Raw genomic sequence first — 23,669 nt, forward strand, 5'->3', positions numbered from 1 at the left:
AGAACAACGCTTCCTCAGCTCTTGTCCCCTAAGTCAGCCATAAAAATGTTGGCATACTGTGGGGCCATGCGGGTACCCATAGCAGTGCCGCTGATCTGAAGGTATACATTGTCCCCAAATTGTCTTCAGATCAGTGGCACTGCTATGGGTACCCGTATGGCCCCACAGTATGGAGGTGGAGCCTTCTCCTTGACAGAACAGTTCATTGGATTTGTAGTTATCCTCATTTAGAACACACACACACACACACACACACACCCCTACCTATGTGGAAGATGCAGATCCAGGAGATGTTGAAGCAAGTGTGATTGTAAAAAGAGTACTTGTGGCACCTTAAAGACTAACCAATTTATTTGAGCATAAGCTTTCGTGAGCTACAGCTCACTTCATCGGATGTAGTTCATCGGATGTAGCTCACGAAAGCTTATGCTCAAATAAATTGGTTAGTCTGTAAGGTGCCACAAGTCCTCCTTTTCTTTTTGCGAATACAGACCAACACGGCTGCTACTCTGAAACCTGTGATTGTAAAGTTATTTGCTGTGGTACGGCCAGCCCCAAATGTTCAAAAAAAAAAAAAAAAATCAAATCAGGCTCACAAAAATCATGAGACTGGCTTTAAAATTATGAGATTCTGTAAAAATAGTAGATTTGGTGATCTTTTTGTTTGCTTTCTGAGCCTTTAGGGCAGGGGTAGTCAAGCAGCACACTGCAGGCCAAATCCAGACTATCAGATGCTTTTGAATGGACCCCAAATTTTTTTATTATTTTCTCTGGAGTCTGGACCTTGCCTATACTGGACCAAAAAATAATTAGCTTCCCCTGCTTTAGGGTGCATGGGGGTGTGTGTGTGTGGGGGGGGAGTGGCACATTTTGAAGCTTTCTCCACAGCCATGAGAGCTAGAAACTTACTTTTTCTTTAAAAACGACGGCTGAAATCATCACATATCCACATGACTCCAGGAGCTGGGGCTTTAAGGAACACAATCATCATGAGACACAAAATCATGAGAGTTGGCAACACCACTGCTCTGGCAATTTTCTTCGTGAAGGGTTCCAAACCAGTTTACAAACTACAGAGCTGCAACGGGCTGAGTGCCACCACAAGGCACTGAGCACCCTCCCCTTCCATGGATGTCCAGTGGAGTTGCAGGAACTTGTAGTATCAAACCCTTGAATGTATAGGGCCAGATCCTCCGCTGGTGTAAATGGGCATTGATTTCAGTGGCTCACTAAACCCAGAGTGGTGTGTCCCCACTCTAATGAAATGTTTAGGCTTATTAGAAAAGATATGTAGGAAGGAAGGAAGGGTGGATTGGCAGCATATAAAATATGCCTGTCATTGAAGTGCACTTGGCATATAATTATGACGATTTAGTTAATGTGAGCCAAGCAGCTTTACGGAAAGGTGGGTTAGAGCAAAGTTAGAAATAGAGAGGGCCAGCTCCTCAGCTGGCCTAAATCAATGCAGCTCCATTAATATCAATGGAGCAATGTCAATTTACTCCGAGCTGCATACGCAGCCTGGAATGTGTACTCTGCTACCCACAGTCCTGTATTCTGTGCTCAGGTATGCCTGTGGACCCTCCACTGAAAAGTCAGTAGGTGCTGTATGTGCATATCTGAGGGCAGAACTGAGCCCCCCACATGTTTACCAACGATTGTACTTTTTATTTTTAAACTCCTCAGCGCACTCTGCCTGGTTACATCGAGTCATGTCATGCCATGCAGTAGCAGGTCACAAATGACACAAAGCAATGTAACCGAATGTGGCACTGAGTGTCTGGAAGCAACAAAAAGAAAAAAATGTTGAAAAAAGTGTATTTTACATATTCTAATCCAAGAGGTGGAAAGTCACAGTGCCTCAAAGCACTCCCAAAATAGCCATCAGAACAAAAATGTCCTATCTTCCCTCCCCAGTCCTCATGCCAGGCTGAGGAGTCAAAGAGTCTAAAGCAAAGAAACCAGCTGTCAATTTTTCTATTATTGGTGGTCTTCCCCCTGAGGAGCCTAAACAAAAGAAAACCAAAGGGAGTTCTTCCCCCATTCATCTAATAACTGCAGCAGGGGCCACTTATAGTGTAGAGTGGAGACTATTTTAAAAGTTGATCAAAATAAATTGATTCTGGGAGACACCATATTGCCCCGCCCCCCAGGCCTCACTGCAGGAGTCTGTCTCTGTTGGATTTTATAGCTCTAAGTTGGATCAACGATATCTTTTAACACTGAGCCTGACCCTGCAACCCTTAGGGGAAAGAGTAATCCGCACTCATGCGACTGTAGCCATTGAGACGGACACTGATCTCCTTTCCACTGAGGTGAAGACCTGCTCTTACAAGGCACTGAGCAGAGTGCTGAGCGGCCACTGAGCTCAGCCAGAGAACCTGAGCACCTTGTAGGACTACACCCTAAATTCAGAGTGACGGCATCATCAAGTGAATCACAGTCTAAATAGAACTGGTGTGAGACCAGAATCAGGCCAAGTGATCACAATGAGGAATACCCAGGTGAGCAAACGTTGCAGTAACATTGTCGTCAGATAATTCACTTTTAGATCATGGACACGGGTGGAACCCAAGAGTATGTTCTGGGCCTGATTTGAGTTGTGCTGACCATTTCTCACTCCTCTGGGGCAGGCCTCCACTAGAAACAGCAGCGCAGCTGCACTGATGCAGGTGTAGTGCTCCTGATGAAGCCGCTCTAAGCGGATGGGAGAGAGCTCACCCATCTGCTTAATAACGCCATGTCTGCGAGAGGCGGTCGCTATGTCGGGAGGAGAGTGGATTATTCACACCCCTGAGCAACGTAATTATGCCAAAGTAATTCTGTAGTGTAGACAAGGGCTTGGATTCCAGTGGTGGCTTAAGCAACTCTCCATGTCAGGTCCATTGTTACAAGTTCTGTAGCTCTTCTAAAATTTTAAGACGGGATTGTCATTTCCAAGTAGTGTTAGCACAAGTGAAAGTCTTGATTATTTTTGGACTTTGCTTGCATCACTAGATGCTGAGAGACACCAAGTGAGATGGAGAGGGAGAGAGGAAAAGACTGATTCATTCCAAACCTGTTTGCACTGGCATATTGTACATGCGACAGGCTAGTTCCCTGCTCAGTGTTTGACGTATAAAACACTCTGTGCAGGGAATCAATAAAGCAGCATTAACAGTCAAGGTGCTCACCTGGGCAATATTATGCCGACTACAATTTAATGACAGCAGTGGAGTGTTAATGAATGCTACTTTACCAAGGGCTCCAATGGTGAGCCAGCTCTTGTGTCCTTTACTCCAAGACACAGACTACCTACATCTTGGATCACAGGGCAGGAGGTGGGTAGAGCAGTCACTGTAGGACTAGTAATCCCCTTCTGTGCAGGTGGGTTAGGAGTGGGCAAAACCTTAAATCCACTGCCCGGTGGGGCATAGAGATCTGGCACACATTATCCCTTCCCTGCCAGACAGGGCAAGGAGAAGAAGCGACTAAACTGATGCGAGGTCAAAATTCAGTCTGTGATGTGCTCCCTGGAGCAGCACAAATACTCATTCCCCTTCCTCAGGGCAGGTTGCAAGGTGCCGACTTAGCCCCAAGTTCTGGTGTTCATCTTTCACTGAGGATGTCAAGACATCGGAAAGGGTTCAGCAAATAGCAGCAGGAATGATTCAAGGTCTGGAAAACATGCTGCCCTATTGCGAGCAAGTAAAGTTCAATCTATTCCATTTAGCCAAGAGAAGGCTAAGAGGTGGCTGGATCGCAGTCCGCAAGTACCTCTGTAGGGAACAGATTTCCGATAGCAGAAGGCTGTTTATCGGAAAAAGGCAGAACAAGACCAAGGGCTAGAGAAATTCAGACTAGAATAAGGTGCCCGTTTTTAACAGTGAGGGTAATTTAACAATTGGAACTGCTTACCTAGGAACATGGTGGATTCTCCATTACTTGAAATCTTTAAATCAAGACTGAATGTCTCTCAAAGATATGCCATAGCTCAAACAGAAGATATGTACTTGATACAGACCCTACTGAGTGAGGTTCTCATGTTGTACAGGAGGTCAGTCTAGGTGATCATAACATCCATTCCATTAAAGTTTACTGCAATTTGTTTGACTAACTTTTCAGGAGATTGGGATACGATTTTTTCCTCATGTTAGTAGAAGAGACCAGACTCATTAACTTCAAATAGATGCACAGTTATGAAGCTGCTCTCAGGGGGCAGCATCAGAGGGCTTAGCATCGGAACACAGAACTATTACCAGTGGCAAGGGTCTGTGGGGCCAGCAGTAGGGGAACCTAGGCCCTCCCTGCTCCACCAGGTTCCAACCCTGGGCCCTGTGACTGGCACGTCAGATATGCAGCTTGGGGCAGACCCCACCACACCTGCTCCCTGGCTGTACTGAGGCCTTTCCCCTCCAAAGTAACAGCCAAGTCTGTGTATGGCCTCACCAGCTGGGGAAGTGTGTGTGTGTGCATGGGGTTCTTCCCAACCATGATCCAAAGGCTCCTCTCCATCAGTCACAGCCCACCATTCCCAGTCTCCACAGGGGCCTTCAACAGAAAGGTCTGATCCAAGCAGTGGGGAACTCTCACAGCCTCTCTGCAGGAACGAACACCATGGGGTTGTTCAGTCCTGACTGAACTGGGCAGCTCCCTTTTGAGCTCTGCCTCCATGGTGAGCATGCCAAGCAGGTACAACTGGGCAGGGCTTTCTGGACCCAGAGCTGCTCATTAGCCTTGATTCCCCAGTGTGTGGCATATACCCGCCCCCCCCGCCAACCCCATCACAGCCAGTAATTCAGATCTTGAATGATTTATGGCCCAATGCCTCTGCATGGAGCTTCTGTTGACTTCCATGGGATTTCTTAAAATGGAGGGCTTGCAGGGTCACTTCCTTAGTTTCACCTTATTTCATTACTGTTACCTTAACTGTATGCCACAACTATTTACACTGCAGCTAGTCTGTTAGTATTTTATAAATTGGTAGAAATAGTTCCAGAATAGCCTAGATTTTCACCCGGCATTCCTAAAATGTTGCTTAGAAGGAACACATATTCAGCACCTCAGAAAGTTACCCATGTGATAGGCTTTGATTTGTGTTTTTTGTTGAACTGTAATTACAAGTTCTAATGTAAATGAAGGTTTACACTACTGTTAAAATTCATTTAACAATCAACAAAGGAGTGGAATAGGCCTTTGTATTTCTAAACTAGTTTTAACCTAGGACTCAAAAGACAAAGGCAGCCATTGAATAGCAATGATTGTTTAGTACTCATACATCTACATAATCTTTGTGCATTTGGATGGATATTTCCTTTTGAACTGTAGGCACAAGTTCTTCTATTTGCCTACAAAACTCTTTCTTCATCCAGCGCTGAATCCCCCAGCAAATCCTCAATATCTTTGCAAATATCAAAGATATTAAGGCATTTAACTTTTTTCCTTCCTATTTAGACCTTTGAAGGCAGATGTGACTGGAATGATTTTAGGGTAATAACTCACAGTCTGAAAAAGAAATTAAAGGAAGAACATTGCAATAATATAGCCAGTACAGTAACTAATTACTTATAGATTTTAAGTCACATTTGAAAAAAAGATAAATATTTAAATAAAATGTATAATCTTTTGGAGTCAAGACTTTTTAAAATGCTTCTGGGGCTAAACACAGCTCTGTCATAGCAGAATAGCTGACTTCATTGGGGGCTTACTACAGAGCTACACGGATGCAACTGAAAGCAGAATTTGGCTCATTGTCTAAAATGGAAAAACCTATTCATTATACAGTACTGCGATCAGAACTGACTCCTTGGTCGTTTTAGTTGGTAGGACCTTTTGTATGACATTTTCAAATATATAAATTGAAGCTGTAGTTTTTGGAAAAGGTTACTAAAACTTGGAGCCATAGGACATCATAAAGGAGAAAGTTGAGGCAATGTCTTGCCAAAAATCTTTCTATTGGTTAGAAAACTTGTGTTACATATGTTCTACAGAACACATACATAATGCATATATATATATATATATATATATATATATAGACCTTAGTTATGCAAAGACTTATGCATGCAAGTAACTTTGATGCATGAGTAATCCTATTGAAACCAGTGGGGCTACTCATATGCCTAAAGCTATTGTAACCGACACCTCCTGGGTGTGGTACTCTAATCTCCAAGTGGCCTCTGTGCCACTAGAGGGAACAATCAGTCTGCTACAGCCTTTTAGATGAGGTCCATGTGGCTTTTAGCTCATGCAGTAGACATGGATGCATTCTAGAAGTCCCAGGTTTGATCCTGCCCAGCAACGACCGAGGTCTACCAGTGTTACATTACGTCTGAGGAATCTGGGCCACTAGATGTGGTACATCTGAAAGCCATTTTATAAGTTAGATATGAAGCTTGTTTCTCTCACACGCCCCGTCATACCAGAGGCATAGACCCAGTGAGGCTGGCTCTACACCAGCCAGGGATTGGCTGCTTAAGGGAACTAAGGCAGCTTTGCACTATCAGATCTATAAGAGGCAGCTTCATGGGGCCATTCCTTATCTACTCATGGCATTTGGTTGACTCTAGTTAGATCTTGCTTTTTTTAAGCCAAGCAGTAATGGCCTGTGGATTCTTACTTTCTTCACGTGGACATCAACACATCAATAGAGGATGAAAGTGGCCTTAGTGCTTTTAACAAACAGAGTGCCAAGCAATAAGCTGTTCCAGGCAATAAATGCAAGCAAAGAACCAAGGTAGATGGCAGGACACCTAGCAAGGCCTATACTGCATACACGGTCAGCGTTGGCAGTAGCTTCTGAAGATGATTAGTATGAAGGAGAGTGAAAGAAACAAGATTTTGCGGACACATTTGAGACAGATGCCTTCTTCCATTGTTACATTTATCTGAATGAGACTAGGAAAAATACTTTAGCCAGAACAAGTGCCTGCAGGACGTAGCTGATGAGATTTTATTCAGGTTCACAATGGGAGAGTTTGGAGGAGATGGATGGAAATACAATTTTTGTATCGTACATTATCAGATGCTTTTTAACCTTTAGGCAGGTCTAGCATGCATATTAAAATTATTACCACTCTTACTGTCTCTAACATGAGCAGGAGAAATCATAAGTACATTTGACATTTAATATTACAGTTTTAACGGATTTAAAAAAAAATATCAAACAGATCACCTTTTTAGCTGTGAGCCAAATGTAATTGTCCTCCTCTGCCTTTCAGAGCTAAATCATCCTGCCATAGCAAAGTTATTGATATCCCCTGGATGCATTCAGCATACACCTGAGGTTGTATGAATCTGAGGGACTTGTTTTAAGGCAGTAAACATTGTTCTTGTCAGAAGTGGATCCTTGTATTTTGCAGGATGAGGTCACAATTCTTAGCAATTTGGATTATATACAGATTTCATTGCTGGGACAAAAACTGCATTATACCTATTGCCTGACCATAATTTAGGAACTACCTTTAATCTGCTATATGTAACGTTTTACACTTCAGTGGTAATGCCAGTGCTGTGACATGGCAATGATTAAATAAATATCAGTTATCGGAGGGGCCTTGTGAACTCCAGAGTTCCACAAATATGGAATCCAGCCCTTGCTGCGAAACTGAGCTTCAGAATCCAAGCTTTCATTAGTCAGTGTTTCTAGACCATATTGCAAAAAAAAAAAAAAACCCTTGAAAATGAAAACTGAGCACTGACGCGCTTTCCTTAGCCTGCAGACAGCCTGAAACAATAGCTCAGGAACATGAGAGGAGGAGTCCTATTCATGTCAATTGTTTGTTAAAACCTAGAGATGACAATTTACACATCACCATGTTTAACTTTCACTATTTCACTTGTGATGATTTTAGCAGTAACTCCCAGCCAGTATGCTTAACCCACAATCTCAGACTGCCTCCCCCCACTCCTTCACAACTGCAAAGAGCCCACTTGCCTTCTACTGAAGTACCAACCCCTGCCCTGCTTCACCCCTGACAATACTCCAATGCTCAGTTTATTGAAAACTGAAAAAGTGCAGAGACAACATAAGATTGAGTGAATTTAACCTGAAGCTAACACAGGGGCCACTGGCTTGGGGTGAGCCCACAACACAGCCCAGGCCTTCTGGCCAAAAAGAGGGGGTTTGGCCACAACCCAAGGGGTGGGGTCAACAACAAAGGGGGGTAAGGGGACCCAGGCCCAGGGCCCTAACAGTGACAAGTCCACCTCTGGGACAGCAGGGAATCTTCCCAAAACATGTTGACTCACTCTCTGGCAGCAGAACTGGATGATAGTCTGGTTCCCCGGTCTACTTCCTACCACAGTCTGGGTGTAGGGCTCCATAGTCCAAAGGTCCTCTGCCTCCTCAGGGTACTTGGCTGCTGGCTATACCCACAGCTCCTCAGGATACTCATTAGGCTCCATTCGGGTGCTAATCCAGGATCCTGCAAAGATCTCCACTCCCTGGAAGAAACATCTGCTCCCTCCTGGGGTCCAGTCCTCACTGAGCTCCAGGGCTCTGCTTTTATACTTCCTGTCCCACCCCAGGACTTCTGGTGCTGGGCGTGGGTCAGATTCAGCTCCGCCCACCTGGAGGAGTATAGTAGTCCCTAGCTTTCCAGTTCGGAGGGAGGCCACTCCATCTCTCTACAGGTGTATAATAAATTTGCTGAAAAATGCATTGTTCAGGGCACTGTTCACATTGTTCACAAATTCACATTGAATTCAGCAAATAGTTTCAGCCAAAAAAACCCCTAAAGACAAAAATTTCAAATTCATCATGAGTCATTTTGAATCATTGAGTCGAATCACCAATGAAACCGTTTAGTTCAACCCAAATCTTTTTTATTTTTTCATTTTGGTGAGAAAAAAAAAAAATTCATTTTAGTTTGAAATTAACCAATTTTTTTCCAGTTCACCCACTGAACCAAACAATCATTTATTCCCCCAGCTGTCCTCTTGTCTACAAGGGAAAAAGGGTGAGGGTGAAAAATGTAAAGAAAAAACTTGTTGATTCACTTGCTCACCAAGCTCTTCAACAGCCTGGACTTCTTCAAGTCCACCCCCACCATCCGCTTGTTCCACCCTTGTTTCTTTGCTGCTGAAGGTCTCTGCAGACAGTCCCACAAACATGCAGACTTCCTCCAGCTCCAGCTGATTTTCTCCTCCCTCAGTTCTGCCTTCTTCCTGGTCAAGCAGCACAACTTAAGTCAGAGGGGCAGTTGATGAGGATGGCTATCTGGCACCATCTAATCCCCCCTGCATATACCCCTTTTCTCATACTCACTTCCCTCTCTGCTCGGGGTATTGCTGACGAGAATCTCAACAAATTTCATCATGAACTACCATCTCCCAATGCTTTCTCCTCATTCACTTGCCACCAAGTGCTGAGGTTTCTCACCTCAATTCCTCCTCTAGCCCTGCCAGCTGCCCCAGTGACCTCTGACTTCCTCCCCACAAAATACTGTGGTATGTGACAAAAGACAAAGCACTGGCTCTAGGTAGCAGCTCTGGGAATGCCAGGCTTTTAACAGTATTCAGGTGTGCTCTTTATTGGTCACGTGAATAGCCTCATTGACTTCAGTAGGAGTACTTACTGGTCCACAGGCTGCAAGATCAGGCCCCACATCCCAGAGAAGTCAATGCAAATTAAAAAGGTTCGCTGCCTAGTCATGTGTCACTGACAAACCTTAAGGATATGGAAAAGCTAGTCCGTTGGTCTTCCCCATAATGCTGTGTGTGTGTGTGTGTGTGAGAGAGAGAGAGAGAGAGAGAGAAACAGGCTAGTACGGCAACTCTAACTCTAGATTTCTTTCTCGCCGACCTCTTCTAAAATTCCAGAATAGCTTCGTTCCAGATCATCACACATGATCAGGGAAGGAGATGGGGAACATCTGGAAAGATCAACACTCCTGAGGGAAAATATTCAGCTTTAATTAATTGTATCCCTTTTATCCATGACAATGTAATTGCATTCTCTTTAACTAAATCTTTTTAATTGGCACTGGGAGGAAATGATAAGCAGAGCTGTAGAATTCCTTATTAGCTATTACACAGCAGTCACACTCTCTGCTGCTTGAAGAGGCTGTGCTGAGCTACATCAGCAGAGCTAGGGACATACAGACACCGAGTGCTGTAGTTATTTTTGGCTATGATCCTTCGGAGTGAGCAGAGGGAGGGAGGGAACTGCCTGCAGGAGACTTGAAGCCTGGAGCAGGTTTGCTAAATAAGCCAACCAGAAACACCTGGCCCAGGAAGGGAACTTCAAGTGGCTGGTTCCTTATAAGACAGCTGAAGCAATCCTTGAAGGGGGTGCTGACTGGGAAGTCTGTAAGGGAGTCAGGGTAGAGCAGGGGCATACAGAGGAACACTGACCATGATGGTAGCCATCTTGTTTAGAATCATGTTAAGTTATGCAAGGTAATGCTGAACTGGGTGTTTGGACAGAGAGGAGGGTGTGGGTGCTAGCTAACATCTGAATGTGACCATGTGCCTTTGTTCTTACATAGAAAGCCTAAGAAGTGCTCTAATGCCATTATGTTCCCTCTGTAGCTACCTCCAGCAGGGCTGCTGTGGAGCCCAGCTAAAGAAGACCGTTGACCTCTCCTAATGGAGCCCTAGAAGAGAACAACAGCCTGAACAGGGTGGGCCAAAACAACTGCCCCTCATTCCTACTGGAGGCAGGGGAGAGGGGTCATCTTCACTTTCATATTGTTACAACTCTCCTGATTGTATGCTGTAGCTTGCAGTGTGTGTTGTTTCTCTGAAAGCTCCAGCTCCTGGAATGGTCCAATGAGCTTCTCAGCCATCTCTTTTAAAACTCTTGAATGCAAGTTATCTGGAGTACTGTGTCCAGTTTTGGGCCCCACACTATGAGAAGGATGTGGATAAATTGGAGAGAGTCCAGCGAAGGGCAACAAAAATGATTAGGGGTCTGGAACACATGACTTATGAGGAGAGGCTGAGGGAACTGGGATTGTTTAGTCTGCAGAAGAGAAGAATGAGGGGGGATTTGATAGCTGCTTTCAACTACCTGAGAGGTGGTTCCAGAGAGGATAGTTCTAGACTATTCTCAGTGGTGGAAGAGGACAGGACAAGGAGTAATGGTCTCAAGTTGCAGTGGGGGAGGTTTAGGTTGGATATTAGGAAAAACTTTTTCACTAGGAGGGTGGTGAAACACTGGAATGCGTTACCTAGGGAGGTGGTAGAATCTCCTTCCTTAGAAGTTTTTAAGGTCAGGCTTGACAAAGCCCTGGCTGGGATGATTTAATTGGGGATGGGTCCTGCTTTGAGCAGGGGGTTGGACTAGATGACCTCCTGAGGTCCCTTCCAACCCTGATATTCTATGATTCTATGTTTCTATGAACATGATGAGGTAAAAATGTTTACATTTAGTAGCTTCTGTTTAATATCCTTCTGGGATACTAATGGAATGGAAAAGTGTTATCAGCATATGGTATAACTAAATCATCTGTTTTTCCCCAATACAGAACAGAAATATTTATTGATCAATACTGCCACTGAATTATTATTGATAATTCTACCATTCCGATCTAGTAATGGACCAATACCATTGTTAGGAGTCTTTTTGTTCTTAATATACATAATGAACCCTCCTTCTTATTGTCCTTAACTCTGCTGGCCATAGATTTCTACTTGTGTCTCTTTGCTTCAATCATCAATTTTCTACAGGTCCTAGTTTCTGATTTATACTTGATACTGTTAACTTCCCCTTTCTTCCATTTGTTATGTACGTATAGCTGCCTTCACTTCCACTTGCAACTAGGTACTATTTTTAATCAATGTGTCCCTTTTCCTTGACTGTTTTTTTGGGCATCTAGTAAAGTGTTCTTGAACAATTCCCAATTGTCATTCACCTTTTTCTGATTAAGTTCTTCCTCCCACCTGTTTTAGCTCATAATTGTTTTCAGCTTTGTGAAATTGGCCCCCTTAAATCACCACGTGCTTTACTTTTTGATGGCTCTAAACTGAAACTTTTCTGAACTTTCCATTGGGCAAAATTTTTTTTGCCATTTCAAATTTTCCTCCCAACTTGGACCAATAACTAATATCAAAATATGGGAATTTTCCAGTGATTGGAAATTCCAATTTTCAACCAGCTCTGCTTAAAACAATTGTGAAAATATTCCCTTTAGTGAGGAAGTGGTGTGTGATGAAAAGTGAGTAGTGTGTTTCTGTTTTGTTTTGTTTTTTTTCTTTCCAGGACCCATGTCTTGTAGATTTTTATCACCACCAATTCATTACCACTGTTCGACCTTATTTGCTTCTGAAGGAGGTTTGGAGAGATGATTCAGATCTGGGGAAATTTATACAAGTGAAAATAGAGGGGGTGTGCGTCTGGGGCTGGGGGAGGCGGGAGGGCAGTTGTGTCAGAATAAAGAAAACGGCTTTGATTTGAAATCTAAACATTCCGAAAACGACTGAAAATTGCTAAGTGACCTCCAGCAGAAAGTTATGTGCATAAGCAAACACCCTAAGGAAGGCAGTTTATATATTAGCACAATGACATATACTCTTTGATTACTTTTGTCAGTGATTCATTTGTATGGGTATGCTAGAGCTGACACAGAGTACATCTTCATTCAGAATGGGTGGTGGCCCTTGAGCTCCCCCTAATGGCGGGAAGGATTGTTTTTTAAATCTAAATCACTGGTCTGATACATTTCAGAGTAGCAGCCGTGTTAGTCTGTATTCGCAAAAAGAAAAGGAGGACGTATGGCACCTTAGAGACTAACCAATTTATTTGAGCATGAGCTTTCGTGAGCTACAGCTCACTTCATCGGATGCATACTGTGGAAAAGACAGAAGATGTCACACAGCCTTTCAGTTATATTCGTGGGGCTGTAAACACCAATTTGTTTCAAATGCCATAATAGGCAACATTCAAAGAATCAAATCTTTCAAACAAGGTGTCCTTAATACTGCTATAGGAAAAGATGTTTAAAGAAAGTCTTTTAAACCTGCCTGGTTTTCATTTTTTTTTTTCTGCTAGCCTTGTAAAACAACAGTCCCATAGACAAGAGTCAAACCCATTGTAAACATCACTGTTGAATGGAGTCTATGATAGTCCGCAGCTGGTTTAGCAAGGTCCAGTAGGTGTCTGCTATAAGATTTTTGGAAGAAGATATAGTGGGCTGATCCTGCAACTCCCAGACTGCTCGTGTCATAAATACTATTCAGCAAATTGGCCATCCCAGATAGTAAATGGGAGAGCATTTATTTAATACAAAGCTTTGTTTTCAAATATTTCAGAAACAATTATTGATTTTTATTATTGATTTTCTGAACCTAGTTCTGAATCGGAGAAAACAAATTCTTGCACTTTGGAATTAAATCGATAATCCAGCAATTTAAACCACTTTTTAAAAAGCTAAAACACAGGAATTGCCTTGTTTATACTTGGAAAGCAGCATAGCTTCTGCTATTTATCAGCCAGGCATCTGCCTCCAGATCTTTGTGCTTTGAATCCAAAGGTTTAGAATTTAGCCAAACCTCCTGCTTTTACAAAACTGGACTAGAAATCACTGAAAGAACTTTCTATTGTGCTATATTTCTGGCACTTCTAGTCCTTGCAGGAAATAGATGAGAATAATTTCTCATGTGATATTTGTACATGTTAATTTCTGGCCCTGGCAGGAAATTAGAAATGGAAAAACACAGAAGATTTGGTTCTAAGAATAGGCAAAGGCTGCGAGCTGTTTTATCTGCACCAGTTCACCCACTCCTAGTTCAGAGGGAGATTCTCAGTCTGCTTTCATGTTGCTTTATATGATACATGATACTTCTATGGTCCCCATGTCTAAGCGCCTCACACTCTTGAATGTATGTATCCACACAGCATCCCTGTGACAGAGGGAAGTGCTATCATCCCCATTTAAAAGGTGGGGAACTGAGGCAGAGAGAAGTGAAATGACTTGCCTAAGGTCACACAGGCATTCTGTAGTGGAGAAGGCAGGAGTTGAACCCAGATCTCTGAGCCCTGGTCTACACTGGGAGGAGGAGGGGGAGATCGATCTAAGTTACATAACTTCAGATATGTGAATAACGTAGCTGAAGTCGATGTACTTAGATCAACTTACCGCGGTGAGTCAACTGCTGCTGCTCCCCCATCATCTCCGCTTGCACCTCTTGCGGTGGTGGAGTATAGGAGTCGATAGGAGAGCGCTTCGGGATCGATTTATCACGTCTAGACTAGATGCGATAAACTGATCCCCGCTGGATCGAGCGCTGCCTGCCAATCCGGCGAGTAGTGTAGACGAGAGTATGTGGAAGGCATGATTTCCAGCTTAGGTAGATGGACTCATGCTTGAGCTAGCATGCTATAAATAGCAGTGTGGACATTGGCAGCAGCTCTGGCTAGCCACCTGAGCTCAGGCCCAGAGGGCCAGGCAAGCTTGGACTCAGGCAGGTAGCCCAAACTGCCATCAGTGCAACAATGTCTATCCTGCTATTTTTAGCCTGCTAGCTTGCGCTGAGTGAGGGACAATCTGTCTACTCACGCTGGGAATCCCAGCTGCAGTGTAGCCGTACCCTTAAGTCTTAGGCTAGTGCCCGAACTACTGGACCATCACTGGTACTGCTCATGTGGATACATCAGGAAGTGATCTTCCATGATCCTAGTACTACACAGCAAGCCAGAAAACCAAATGACTTCTGCGTTAAACTCGTTTGTTTTGGATGGTGGAGTCAGCTATTTCCAGTTCGCAAAAGGGCCACACTCACTTCAACAGTTACACACTGTCTACCAGGATGTAGACAGCAGATCTGCAAGCTCTTCACATCACTGGTGTGGGACTGAACAATTAGCTGCCGTTAAGATTTTCACCCTCATAATAGGAACACGTGAATGCAGTTCTGCAGTGCAAGAGGCCAAAATCACAGCAGGCTTAACTGGTGTGACAGGGTCAGGCCAGATGGCTATAGGAGAGTAATTTTTTTTTTTTTTGAAGCAAAAAGGGTATTTTGTTATTTGCATAACACACTTACACATTGCATATGCTGTTGTTTTGTTTTGTAACACAGCAACCAATCACAATTGTTTTCTCATTAGCTTCAGGGGAGGGAAGTGTTCAAGCTTTCCTGGGCCCAGAGCGGGGGGCTTCCTCGACTCTCATGGTCTTCCACCCTTCCGAGTTACCTGGTGGTCCAGAGCAAGGGGGCTTCATCGACTCTCAAGGTCTGCCACCCCCTCGAGTTACCTGGCGCCACGCCCGAGTGTCATCAACAATTCTCTCCTCTGAAAGCACCCAACAAGAGGGGCAGGCTGTGGGGTGGACAACCCGGGGGGGCTACTTGCACCCACGTGTGAAAGGACCCCTCTAAGCAGCAGCAATGGCTGGGGCTGGGGTCCCTTACTCTCTCCCCCAATCAAAGGGTCAAAACAAAGGGAGCCGGACGGGGACACCGAGCAGAGAGCCTCGGACAGCGCCCACTGCTCCTCAAAAGCATCAAGGGAGTTGGTGGACGCCTCCCAGAGGAACACTGCCCAGATACATGAATGGACCAAGGATCGGAAAATGGCCCCACAGTCACAGGAAACTCCATCGGCCAACCTCCTCTCTCTGGTTTTATAGATGGCCGTTTTAGCCAGGGCCAGGAGGAGGTTAACTAGGAGATCCCGCGACTTTGTGAGGCCACAGATGGGGAGTGCATAAATAAAAAGGAGAGGAGAAAAATGCAACTAAAAACATAATAAAAGATTTGTGAGGAGCCAGAACAGGGGCTGCAGCCTGGCTCACTCCAAGTATACGTGCGCCAGGGTTTCCCTCACACCGCAAAAGGGACAAGTATCTGGGATGGGGTTGAACTGCACCAAGTATGTGCCCGTGTTCACAACTCCGTGAAGGAGCCGCCAACTAGTGTCCCTGACGGGCCTCGGAACCAAGGTAGAATATAGGCTGGCCCACCGGGGCTGCTCACCCTCCAAAGGTGGCAAAAGGTCTCGCCACTTTGTGTTGGGGTGGGACACTAGGGTGATGGAGTGAAGGGTGTGGAGCACGAGCGTGTATAGATGTTTCCTTGGCGCGGTTTGGAAGCATACTGGCTGCAGTTTATGCAGCCGGCTCGCCGTAAAGGGGTGAGGGGGTCAATTGGGTCTACGGGGCAGGGGTCCAATTAAAAGGTCTGGCGGGCCTAGGCTAGAGGGTGGGCAGGGCATGCACTCGAGCAGGACCCGATCGAGGTAAGCTCTAGGAGAGGGCGGCAAAACGGCCTTCACCTCCTGAAGTACGCACCGGGGGGGGTACGAGATCTGGAGAGCCCCATGCGCCGAGCGAGCGTCAGGGGATCCAGCCAGTCTCCCCGGTCATAGTCCAGGAGGTCTCCGACTCTCGTGACTTCTGCCAGGATCAAGCTCTGGCGCACCGAGTAGGACTCCGCCACCTGCACACGGAGCTGGGAGTTGTGTAGCGGGGCTCCACGAGGAGATCTACCCCCTCGGTGGCCGCCATGGACCTGGCCATTGAAAACAGTTTCCAAGTCTGGAGGAGGTCCTGGTAGAAGACTGGCAGCCCGGAGAGGTCTCACAGAAGACCTCCCGGATGGAGATAAAAGAGCTGCCAGTCATATCGGAGCCCTCGGATGCAGCGCAGGATGGCGTGCACCAGTATGCTCCACGCCGAACTGCCTGCACCATAAAGGAGCCTCATAAGGGCCTGGAGGCAGAAGACGCGGACCTGAGTGTGCAGATACTTCAGACCCTGTCCTCCTTCCTTCAGGGGAAGATGAAGAACCCCTACAGGGGCCCAGTGCGTTCCTGACCAAAAGAACACCAGAATCGATGTCTGGAGGTTGGTCAGGAAACCCGGGGCCGGGACCAGGGTGTTGAGCCAGTACCAGAGCATGGACAGGACTAGTTGATTAAGCACCAGCGCTCTCCCTCGGAGGGAGAGAGATCAGAGTAGTCCCGTCCATTTCCGGAGCCGCTCTATCACCCAGCCCTCTAAGTTTTCCCAGTTCTCCATCGGAGAAGGATGCATGGCAGAAAGGTAAACGCAGAGGTAGAGCAGCGGACCCGTGCTCCACCGGATGGTCTGAAGCATGGGTGGGAGGGAGCTCGCCTGCCGCCAGTCTCCTACCGCCAAGCCAGAGCTCTTGACCCAGTTGACCCGGGAGGAGGAGGCTGCCGAATAGATGGCCTGGCAAGCCTCCACCCGCGCCAAGTCGCCCGGGTCCTGGACCACGAGGAGCACGTCATCAGCGTACGCCGACAGGACCAGCCGCAGCTCTGGCTCCCGCAGCACCAACCCTGTCAACCTCCTGCGGAGGAGACAGAGGAGGTGCTCGATCTCCAGAGTGTACAGCTGGCCCGAGAGGAGGCATCCCTGCAATACTCCTTGCCTGAAGTTGACCGGTTCAGTCAGGGTCCAGTTGAGCTTAACTGGACACTCTGCGGAAGCGTACAGCGCCCAGAGAAAACCCACAAACTGGGGTCTGAAGCCAAACGCCCGCAGAGTGCTCAAGAGGTACCCGTGGTCCACCCTATCGAAAGCCTTCTCCTGATCTAGGGACAGGAGGGTGAACAACAGATTGTCTCTACGCCCGAGTTCCAAAAGGTCCCGAACCAGAAATAGGTTATCAAAGATACTGCGGTCTGGGACGGTGTAGGTCTGGTCTGGGTGGATCACGTCCGCCAGCACAGACCCTAGCCGCAGCGAGATTGCTTTCGCTACGATTTTGTAGTCGTGCTGAGGAGCGAGACGGGACGCCAATTTCGTAAATCGCGGAAGTCCCCCTTCTTCAGCAGTAAGGCGAGCATAGCTCGCCTGCACGAAAGAGGGAGGACCCCGCTCTGCAGAGACTCGGCCCAGACGGTGACTAGGTCTGGGCCGAGGATGTCCCAGAACATGCGGTAGAGCTCCACGGTCAGCCAGTCCATGCCTGGAGACTTATTAGTGGGCATACAACGGAGGGCTTCCAAGAACTCGGCCAGAGTGAGAGGCAACTCTCGCCGGTCTCGGTTGCTCACGCTAACCATAGGGAGCTCCTCCCAGAGCACTCTGCAAGTGCCAGGGTCGGTCGGATCCGGGGAGAAAAGACTTGGGTAGAAGAGTTGGGCCCTCCCGCACATCTCCACCGGTTCCGTGAGGGGGGTGCCGTCTTCTGCCAGGAGGCAGGTGACTTGTTTCTTGGGCCCCCCTCATTTTCTCCAGGGCATAGAAGAAGCGGGAGCCGCGATCCATCTCCCGAAGGAGGCGGATGCGGGATTGAACAAAGGCGCCATGGGCCCGATGGTCCTCGAGGGCCCGGAGCTCCTCCCGCTTCTCCCAGCACACTCCACAGAGGAGTGGGTCCTCGCGGCTGGCGGCCAGACACCTCTCTAGCTCTAAGACCTCCCATTTCAACTGCTCTATCGCCGCATTTCTCCTTCGGCTGGTGCCCCGGGTGTAGTCGCGGCAGAAAAGCCTGGCTCGCACCGTCCCCAGGTCCCACCATCGCCGTGCCGAGGGAAAGGCACGCTGCTGCCCTCGCCAGGCCAGCCAGAATTCTCAGAAGGATGTCACGAAGCCCTCATCCTCCAACAGGATGTAGTTAAATGCCAGTAGGCCGGCCCCGGCCTCTCCGCATAGAGGGAGGCAGTCACAGTGGCTAGATGATGGTCAGAAAATGGGGCCAGCCGAATGCTGGAGGAGTGAGCTCGTGAGAGATGGAAGCGTGATAAATAAATGCGGTCCAACCGGGCGGGGCTCGACTGGTGGGCTTCCATCCGGACAAAGGTGAACGTGGAAGTGTCATCCGGGTGGTGGTCGCGCCAGATGTCCACTAGGGAGTGATATTCGACTATCTCCCGGAGGTTGTCTGCGGCGGCCGGGCTCTGCTCGGTCTCCGAGCGGTCCTGTTCCTCGAGGGTGGTATTAAAGTCCCCTCCCAGGACCAGGCACTCGTGAGAATCTAACGTGCTGAGGAAGGCAGATGCCCGCTGGTAGAATTGCAGCCGCTCCAGGCCCGATGTCGGGGCATAGATGTTAACGAGGTTAACCACGAGCCCCTCCATACGGACCCGGAGATGCAGCAGGTGACCCGGCATGGCCTCGGCGACCCCTAGCACCTTGGGCCGTAGGTCAGGGGAGAACAGGGTCGCCACTCCAGCCTGTCGAATCATGGCATGGCTAAAGTAGATCCTGTCCCCCCACTCCAGCCATCAACTGTCTTCAGCGGTCGGGTCCGTATGGGTCTCCTGCAGGAACCACAGAGTACCCTCCCTCCCGAAGGAAGGAGAGCACCTGGGACCTGCGGAGAGCCATCCTACAACCCCAGGTGTTCAACGTTGCGATGGTGAGAGGTGTCATGGAGAGAGTCGGGGGGGTCCTCACTGGCAGGGACACTCGCATCTCCCAGCGGGCCACACAGCAGTCTGTGACCCATCCCGTAGGTGAGTAATTGTTCACGGAAGATGCGGACCCGCCAGTAGGCCACGGCATCCTGCTTCCCTGTCCTTTTACCTTCCCACATGAGGGCCCTTGTGGCCTGGAGGATTTGAGAAAAGTCTCCCCATCACTGGTGAGCAAGTTGTACCTTGTTGCGGGAGCCACGGACATCCTCTAAAAACTTCCGCAGCTCTCCTCGCAGCTCATGGGGGGGGGTTGGTTCCTGGTTGTTCCCCGGCAGGGCCCTCGGTGCAGCCCTGTGGTCCACTAAAATGGACAAGCAGGGTGTGGACCCCCGACAGGGTGCCTGATGGGCTGGAGCTTCTAGGCTCGCCTCAAGCTCTGGGGCGATAGGGGGCGGTGGAGGGAAAATAGCAGCTCCTAATGGGTCAGGGCAGGAGAACACAAAGGCTGCTCCCTGGGGATCATCAGTTGGGAAAGGGAAGGAGACAGCCCCGGGAGTGGCAATGACATTGCAGGAGGTAAATTGGATAGGGGTAGGAGCAGGGGCAGGGGCAGAGGCGAGGTTCTGGATTTCGGGAGGCAAGCAGCTGGATGGTGGCGCCTCCCAATCAGGCTCAAGCGTTAAGGGGGTGGGTAGGGAGCTCTCAGTGACACTGGGCACACGCTCTGTGGTGGATTTAGTGGCCACAGCATCAGGAGGTGGATTATCTTCTGTAGGCCCCGCCCGGGAAGGAAGTCGATTGCTCCGCACCAATGGGGGGTGCCCCTGGTGACTTGTGCCCCCGTGTGGCACTGGCTGTCACCTGAGCAGGCTCGGTGGTTATCAGTGGGGTGCCATCAGCGGCTGGGTCGGTGGAGGAGTCCAGGGGCTTCTCAGAGGTGGGAGCGGAAGCAGCAGTTAAGGGGAGGGAGCATGGGGAAAAGAGGGTGGAGTGAGGTCGCCCAGATCGAGATTTGCTGGCAAAAGGTCGTCCTCTCCCTGGGCGACCGGGGTCAGATCTAAGGCCTCGATATCCTCGAACATGGAGGAGAGGACACTTTCCTTCGCCCTGGGCTTCTCCCGGTTGGCACCCGCCACGATGGTTGCCTCGGGGTTCATGGGGGCTTCGGGTAGTGTCAGGACAGAAGGGGCTTCCTCGAGGGTCTCGGAGGGGGGGGTCTCCTGTGGAGGGGAGACACTACCCTCCAGTGCTGCCATGTCTTTCCCGGCTGACACCGGTGGATGGGACGCACTCGTGGGCAAAGCGGAAGGTTTGGCATCGGTGCCCCCCTTCCTGGTCTTCCGGGGGCCTCTGCCTTGGGTAGATGAGGTGGAGCTCGAGCCTTCTGCTTGCCTCGCTTCCCCTGGACTAGAGCCCAGCCCTCCATGGCATCATCTGGGGGCTGGTTAGCAGGGGTCATGTCAGGGGGTAAAGGCGCTGGCTCAGGGACTTTGCGGGGGGGACGGTGGTGCCGCATAAGGGAGGGAGGATTCTCCCTGGGGCAGGCTCTCTCCCATGCCTGGTGGTATCTCTGCCACACCCTCCTCCATAGGCCCCGCCAGATTGTCAGCAGCGAGGGCGGGGCTTTCCCGCTTGTCTGGGCATTGTAGGGGAGGTGCCCCTTGGGCGTGAGTGGGAGTAGCGGTGGTCCGAAGGTGGGGGGGGCGGGTTCGGGTACCAGGCAGCCAGGGGCGTCGGCAATGACGGGGCCGATGTCCTGCCAGGTCTCGGGGATCCCAGGTGCCCCTCCTTGCCGGGCTAAGGGGCAGTCCCTCCGGACGTGCCCTGACGCCCGGCAGAGGTAGCACCGGGCTTCTCCTGTGGAAAAGTACACCTGGTAACGGGTCCCCTGTGGGAGACTAGGAAGGACTCTTCAAGCGCCACTCTGTCACACGCCGCCAACAGCAGTAAAAGTTGCACTTGCCGGCGGAAGGAAAAAATGTGACGGAGGGTGGGGTCCTTGCAGCCCAACGGGAGAGGGCTGATGACAGAAACAGGTTTCCCCAGGGTGGAAAGGGCGGGTAACAGGGCAGCATTGAGGAGAAAAGGAGGGCCAGAGGTCAGGACCAGGTGGACACCCAGGTTCTCTAGCGGCTCTAGGGGGACAAACACCCCCCCACACCGCCAGGCTCCTCTCCACCGCTTCCTGGGCAGCAGCCTCTGATGCTAAGAAGAAAACGACCTTCCTGTACATTTTGGAGGCCGCCACAATGGCCAAGGGCCCCACCACCCTCGCCAACACCCACACGTAGGTCTCCACATGGGGCGAGGCGGGCACCAGGAGGCATCGGACACCGTCTTTCCTTGTCCTGGTGGGAAAGGGGCCCCGGCAGCTATTGATGGTGGTGGAGGCGGTGGGTGGGAGAGATGACGAGGCGGCAGGCGGGGGGGCTGCCGCAGCCCGGGCATACGTCCTGGAGGCTGAGGGAGGGGCATCTGCAGAGCTGGTGGAGGGGGCAGCGGGGGAGGATGCCGTGGTCGGTGGCGGGGCTGCAGTAGTGGGAGTGGCCCCTGCCATGGAGGGCCCGGTGGTTTTAGCGGGGCCCTTCCCCTTCTTCTTGCCCTGGCCTTTCCCGCTGGCTGGGGGGGCTTCCCTAGAGTCTGGGGAGGCAGTGGGCATGGCAGCGGCGGAGGTCACCCCGGTGTCCTCCATTGCCAATGCCCCAGCGGGGGCGGTGGCAGGTGATTGACAGGAGTTGGGGTCAGATAGAAAGGGACAAGCTGTGGGGTGGATAATTCGGGGGGAGTGGGAGGCACATGAACCACCATACGCTTGTCCAGAGAGTCCTGTTTGGTTGGCTGGTGCTTCTGGCCCACGTGGTGGAATCACGGTGAGCAGCTGAGTCCAGAGGCAGATGTTAGACAGCCAGCAAAGATGGTGGAGTGGGGGGGTGAAGATCGTAGTGTGGGGGTTGGAAGGACACAGATGGATCGGGGGGCAGCTCCATGCCATACCCCCTGTGTCCCTACAAACACAGTTAAGACACAGTCAAGGCCTCCTCCCCACATGAGAGCACAGTTCGAAAGTTGCTCAGTCTTAGGCCCCCTCCACGGCGATTTGTAGATTCTCCAGGTGGTGTTCCTCCGGTGGACTGCTTTTTCTCCGTCTGTTCCGAGCTTTCTTTTTTGCATTCCAGAAATGCCGAAGCAAGTGATAAGAGTCCTCTCGACCGGAGACGGGTCCGCAGACAAACAGCAAGCGGCTGGGTCTGGGGCTGGGTACTTCCACTCTCCCTCTGGGGAAGTGGGCCGGCAGGCCCCCCCACCCTCAGGGGGGGTTTCAGCTGGAGCGGCAGCAGTGTCCGAGGGCAGGCCGGGGCAGGGGGGGAGAGGGGGCTAACAGCCGGCCGGCAGCCAGCCAGCACTCTAGCAACAGCGGAGAAAGAAAAAAAAACAACAAAAAGAAAAGAAAGGGGGGAGAGCATCTGACCCAGTTTGGGGGGAAAGCCGAAAGCAGGGGCAAAAAGCAAGGAAAGCCCAGGCCAGGGGGCAGCAGCAGGAGAGCAGGCTAAGTAGGTCCCTTTTCCGTGGGTAAGGTTACAGGGAAGGTTTTTTTTTTGAAACAAAAAAAAATTTTATTGTGTAACACTTGCAAAGAGTTACCAAAGAAAACAAAACAAACTATGCAACAAAACAATGCAAACAGAAGGTATAACACAGCAGCTTTCAGGAGGGAGAAGTGTTCAGGCTAGCCTGGGCCCAGAGCGGGGGGGCTTCCTCGACACTCGTGGTCTTCCACCCCCTCGAGTTACCTAGTGCCGCGCCCAGTGTCACCGATTAGCCCTCTCCTGAGAGTGCCCGGCAAGATGGGCACGGCTGCGGGGTGGGCGGTTTGGGGGTGGGGGGGGGTAGACACCCATGTATTATAGGACCCCTCCTAGATGACAGTAATGATGGTATCCGCAGCGGCAACAGCTGGGGCTGGCATCTCTCGCTCTTCCCCTCAATCAAAGGGTCAGAGTGAGGGAACCGGACGGGGTCACCGAGCAGAGAACCCCGGACAGCGCCCACCGCTCCTCGAAGGCATCAAGGGAGTCGGTGGACGCCGCCCAGAGGAACTCCGCCCGGATACATGAATGTACTGAGGATCGGAAAAAGGCCCTACAATCGCAGGACGTTTCATGGGCCAACCTCCTCTCTCTGGTTTTATAAATGGCTGTTTTAGCCAAGGCTAGGAGGAGGTTAACCAGGAGATCTTGTGATTTTGTGGGGCCACGGATGGGGAGTGTATAGATAAAAAGGTGAGGAGAGAAATGAAGCCAAAAGTGCAATAGAATATTTGTGAGGAGCCGGAAAAGGGGCTGCAATCTGGCACACTCTAGATATACGTACGCCAGGGTTTCCCTCACATTACAAAAAGGGCAAGTATCCGGGATGG

The sequence above is a fragment of the Eretmochelys imbricata genome, chromosome 11 (assembly GCF_965152235.1).
Source record: "Eretmochelys imbricata isolate rEreImb1 chromosome 11, rEreImb1.hap1, whole genome shotgun sequence".
NCBI lineage: Eukaryota > Metazoa > Chordata > Testudines > Cheloniidae > Eretmochelys > Eretmochelys imbricata.